Raw genomic sequence first — 6,000 nt, forward strand, 5'->3', positions numbered from 1 at the left:
CTCAACCAGGCTCCGCCCAAGCAGCGATACCTAGGAACAAACAGGATCAGCTGGCCAAACACCATTTGGCGTTTGGCGAAGTGGGGCGTAACGGATAAACATTCGGGGCGCTTCGGTTGTCGGCCAAACCCCGCTTACCGGGTATGGCTGCCGGGGAATGGCGGCTAAAACCGAGTAGGAATAGAACCTGAACCTGAACCTGAACCGCCTTTCCGATTCGAGAGCGGAGCCACGCAAACTAAGGAGACATTCAAGGTGGGGACATGCTTGCTAACTGTGATGCGACACAGAACTTCTAGGCGACATGGAACTCCTAGACGACACAGAACTTCTAGACGACACAGAACTTCTAGGTGACATAGAACTATTTCTAGGCGACGCAGAACTAGACGACATTGAACTATTTCTAGGCGACGCAGAACTTCTAGACATAGAACTTCCAGGTGACATAGAACTTCTAGACATAGAACTGCTAGACGACACAGAACTTCTAGGTGACACAGAACTTCTAGGTGCCATAGAACTTCTAGGTGACACAGAACTATTTCTAGGCGACGCAGAACTAGACGATATTGAACTATTTCTAGGCGACGCAGAACTTCTAGACATAGAACTTCCAGGTGACATAGAATTTCTACACATAGAACTTCTAGAGGACGCAGAACTTCTAGGCGACATAGAACCCCCAACTCAGAACAAATATCCACTCTTCTAATTTATCAAACTGGTTCAAGAGACTGTATGATTCGCGCGGCTGAAATCTGATCCATATCAAACGGATGATCGAATCTGACTGCTGATTCTGCTTTGTCGGTGAGACGAGTACACATACGAACGAGCTGGGTTGGACACTCCTCCAGGATTCTAGTCGCCACTAACTTCAGGGTTGCGCCGTCTAATCTTCTAAAGTCCTTTCTTTCAGATAATTAGCGTGACAGTGAATCCAGGAAGAAGGGTAAGGCACATTTACACGATCGGCTCAGATGCCTCCGAATACATCAGAACAAAGAGTAGAGATAGACTCGCTAGGTCCCTCCACCTTCCACCAGTTCGCTTGCGTTCTCTTAGCTCACGCCTCAAATTATCGGGATGTAAATGGCTTTCCTGGGCGCTCATATATATGTCGATAGCAATGCTCGCGTTGCCATAGCCAGGCTCTCGGAAGATCCGCTTAGTCTCTCTTTCAGACTTGATAATAGCTTCAAGAGAAGCAAAGAGCCGCATCAATTGGATATAAGCCAACCGTCGGAGCAGGTATGTCCCTTGTTGTCCACAAATGACACTGTCCACAGTCTTGAATGCGGTAATGACACAGGGGTCTGAACTCTCGATATCACTTGGTAATATAGTCTTGCTCAGTAGTGAGATCCAGTCTGCTATCGTCTTTTCGCAATTCTCGGCGAAGGAGTTCAACGGCTCGTTTCCGACGAGCCTGTGGCTAAGGGAAGTCACACGTGCTAACTTTCTCTTGCGGATCTTCTCAAGGTCTTTCCCTGGTGATTTAGGTAGTCGCCACTTCTGATGATGGATCGGAGTATGTTGTTTAAAATTCTGGGTTGTTGATGTGCCAAGCTGGCCTTGGACTTTCTGGCTCTTGGGCCTGCGGCATGATACTATCTTGGCAGAATTCTTCCTAGTCTGTGAATGCTCCAGCCCCATGCGATCTGTGAGGAGCTTGCTAAAAGCTCTGGGTCCAAAAGTCGACTTCACGGAGACCCTCGCTGTCGTGTCTTCGCTGTCGATCTGCATGAAGTCAAGAGTGGTATCGTCTTCGTGCCTCGTCTTAGACTCAAGATGCTTGTGTTCGCTGTCAATATCCATAGGCTCGATCATTTCGTTAGGCTCGTAAGTTGAGGCGCTCCTAACAAACAACCGCTGTTCTACCTCAGGCATGTTGGCAGAGCTGTTGCACCATTCTCGATTCGACGGGCTTCATAACAAGGACACATAGATGAGAGGCATTATATACCTTCGCAGGTTGCTGATAGTTCTGCAAAACCGGAGTTTGGGAGGCAACATGACGACGACTTCTGGAGTTAGTTTCCTGGGATCTTTCCTGAAAACTTTTCCCAGATACGGAAGTGATAAAAGCTGCTTCAGTACGTTCTCTGAAGTCCGTTTTCCGCGTCGTGCTCCGGAAACAGTTCCCGGAACAGCATTCTGGATACCGAGCTACTACGCATATACAGGGACAGTTGCCAATACGAGTAAAGGGAAGCATTCGCTTACTAGGTGCCTCCGACTCATGAGTTTCACGATGACATGGCGAATTGGTTCAACGAAATCTTGTACATTGTTATTGCATTTTTAACCATGTTGCACAAAAAAAAAAAATATATATATATATATATATATACACGCTACTTTGAACCTCAAGCATATCGATCAGCTAGCTCACGGACCAAGCCCACGGCAAAAGCTGGTACCTCGGTCAACAGCTCGTCCCAGCCTTGCAGATGAGACACGTCCTCGACTACACAGGTAGCAAACTGTGCCACAAGCAGGCGCAGCTTATCCCCCTCGCAGCTGCCGTAAATGAAGCGAACAAGTTCTCCAAAAATAGGCATGAACGTTTGTACAGACATGACCCAATACACCAACTCCCGGGCCAGGTTTATGCAAGATAAACCCATGAGTGGTTCAACGGCAAATCTTCGAGCGAAGGCCCATACTCTTACATGCCCGATCAAGATGTACTTGAAATGCTCTGACCGCGGGTCCGACCTGGACTGTCGAACGTTCTGCCATAGGTCGGTCACAGGGACATATGCTCGCATAAAATTGGACACATATTCTTGCTTCTTTCCGTGACGTCCGGGCTTCCGCAATTCACAATTGCAAGGAACTCGCCCCTGCGACCTGACCTGGCTGCAATATTCATCTGTTGCAGTTGTCATCCAGGATGCAAGAGAGTAGGGAAGCCCCAGTAAGTGACTTCTATCCAAGGACTGTCCGAAGACTCTGGCAGTGCCATGTCTCTCTGACAGCTGCTCGGGGGGGCCGCCAGTGGACTGTATCACTGAGGTCTGTCCGAAGATCGGTTTGTCCCAGTGTCCGAAGTCAAATAGTCCAAAGCCGGAAGACCTGCCACCAGTATTTAGACCAGTTGGGAGCGAGTCAGGGTCATCGGTTGACTTTGTGCTCCCAGTCGCGTCCATGGTGCTTGCTCCGGGAGATCTTTCTCGGAGATCTTCCCCGGCCGGATCAAAGCCTGCGTATGATCCGCAATAAGCGAATTGGACGAAGCGTGAGAACACGTCGTCATCAACATCCTCGAAGGGTACGCAGTCTTCCTTGGACCCATCTGCCTGGGAGGCCTGGATGAGAGAATGCAACCGGGTGGACAAGGCCGATATTAAGCCTGAGTGTATGCTGAATTCAATTTTTCTGCCCCCGATGGCGAACTTGGTTACTTGGGTGGTCAATACCCTGTCACCGTAGAGTTAGATGAGGTGTCGGGAGTTACATATCAAGAGTGCTCACTGCTCCACTTGTGCAGGCTTGATACCTGGTAGGCCGAATTGGCCGGGAAGGTTGTCGGAATGGAGCATCTTTAGCCGTTTGGTTATGTTTTGCCAAAAGGGTTGCGATAGAGACAAACAAGCTCGTCGAGATGCATTGAGGAGCTTTCAATCAGGGAATTAGGAGGATGTGGGCTCCCTGCTTTCTCTTAAAAGGATCCCACTTATCGTGGCCCCGCCGTAGGATTACCTGCCGTAGAGAAAGCCACCCACCAACCTGGGAGGATGTCCAGAAATCCGCGGCACTGAATATGTCCACCAAGCGGCTCCACAGGACGTTTCATGCTTCTGCTTCCTGTCTTTTGTCAGCATGCGCAGGTAATTTGCCATTCATAATCGATCCTGCCCGGTGGCGCTTAGCAGTAATTGCGGACCTCCCATAGGTGCAGATTGCCCATCGCCAGAAAGCTGCCCCACCACCCTCCGCCGCCCAGCGCTACACGGGATGTTTTCAGTCTTGCTGCTTTCTGTCTTGTGTCTGCATGCGCGGGTAATTTACTAGTACACGAGGACACAGCTCCGTTTTCTGTGAACGGTTCCATCCTCGGCGCTTAGCAGTAAACTTGGGCGTATTCCATTCCCTGCTTCTGTTCGAAAGGTTCCGCCTACTGGCGCTTACCAGTAAACGCCGCCAACCATCCCTGGCGCTTACTGGGAAAGGTTTATCGCATTACTGGTAAACCCTTTCCTGAAATCATTTCTGGTAAGCTGGCCACCCGCTTACTAGTAAACAACAAGGAGGCTCGCGAAAGTTTACTGCTAATTTTAGGCCTTGAAACTTAACGCGGCGGCAGATTACCAGTCCTCAGCCATCACACTACTGGGAAACTTTCAGGAGAAAGCTATTCCGGTAAAGCTATTTACGCTGACTGGTAAACAATCAGCGGATAACTGGAATTTTACCAGTCATTCTGGCCTTCACCTGGTCGACACCTGTAAGATTACTCGTCAACATGGCCCATACTTGTACCGGATGTGGGCAGGCAAGCGTCCATGCAATGACATCAAACGCATTCTCTGCAGCTCGTCAATGGCAGTACAAGCAGCAAAGATGATGATCAGGACGGGGCTCCTGGGCCAGTTCCAGGCAGCCCCGTCCACAGTACTCAAATACTCATAGCGTAGACGAGTGATAACTGGCACACAGAATCCGAGGAGGGCCAGGAAAGGCCTGACAAGTGCACAGACACACAACAACTAGAGAGGCTATTAGTAGAGGGTAACCAAGCTCAAGCGGACAGGGGATGAGAGCATCGCTGCAAGAATTACCTGTTTGGAGACGGGGAAACTCTTGCAAGGAGAAAAACTTGTTTTTCGGGAAGCGGGAACTGCGAACCTGATATTTATAGCCGTACGCTGCATAGCTACCAGTAAGGTGGCTGGGACAGCCTATGAATGAATCCAATACATGGCCCATACTGGGAAATTTACCATGACGTCAGGACGGAGGACCAGTGAGTGACCGGTCGTCGGTCCCCTACCGGTCCTATTTGTTTCGGTAATGCACTCGGAGATGGGTTTTTGTGGTTGAGTTGACTCGACAATGGTTATAAAAGCTAGGGGAATAGTTACCCTAGCTGGGAAACCCTGATCTATATCCTCTTCATCGCTCCACAAGCAAAACTTTCCTCGTAGAGGTTTGCAGGTCGAGGTCTCTGCCCCATCGCTGTTCTGGGGAGTATCGGGCCGCTGGATTGGCTGCTCATCCTGCCGCACTCCATTAGCGACAGCTTTGTCAGTAGACTTGAACTCGTATTTTTCACCCTTACGGCGAATGTAGATGTAGGCCTCAGCGTCATATGCCTGGTGAACTTCGAAGCCGTTCTTTTTTAAAAGTATACCATCTTTTCATGAAGTTTTCATTACTTCAGTCTTTCTTATTTACCTTGGCGTTCTTACCAGCGGCTGTTGTCAAATCATATGGGATAGCACCATGATCAATAGCTATCGTTGGAGTATGGAGTTGAAGAGGCTGGGGCTGGCAATCCCGATGCTCTAGGGTATATATACCTAACCAGCTTGCTATGGGTTCCAGAAATGGCACCAGCATCCAAGGCCCAAGGGTCCAGCTTTGTGTAAGCAGGGAGCTGTTCAATCTTTAACAGAATATCGAAGTGGGTCCATTAGGGGGTAATCAGGCTACTCGTAGCCACTCCTAGAAATCAGATAATTAGGGTAATCAGGCTACTCGTAGCCACTCCTGGAAATCAGATAATCAGGGTAATCAGGCTACTCGTAGCCACTTCTGGAAATCAGATAATCAGGGTAATCAGGCTACTCGTAGCCACTCCTGGAAATCAGATAATCAGGGTAATCAGGCTACTCGTAGCCACTTCTGGAAATCAGATAATCAGGGTAATCAGGCTACTCGTAGCCACTCCTGGAAATCAGATAATCAGGGTAATCAAGCTACTAGTAGCCACTAGATTAGGAAGTAATCAGGCTACTCGTAGCCACTAGATTAGGAAGTAATCAGGCT

This window comes from Fusarium phalaenopsidis (assembly GCF_050370095.1).
Source record: "Fusarium phalaenopsidis strain FUZ10S chromosome Unknown contig_32318, whole genome shotgun sequence".
Taxonomy (NCBI): Eukaryota; Fungi; Ascomycota; class Sordariomycetes; order Hypocreales; family Nectriaceae; genus Fusarium; species Fusarium phalaenopsidis.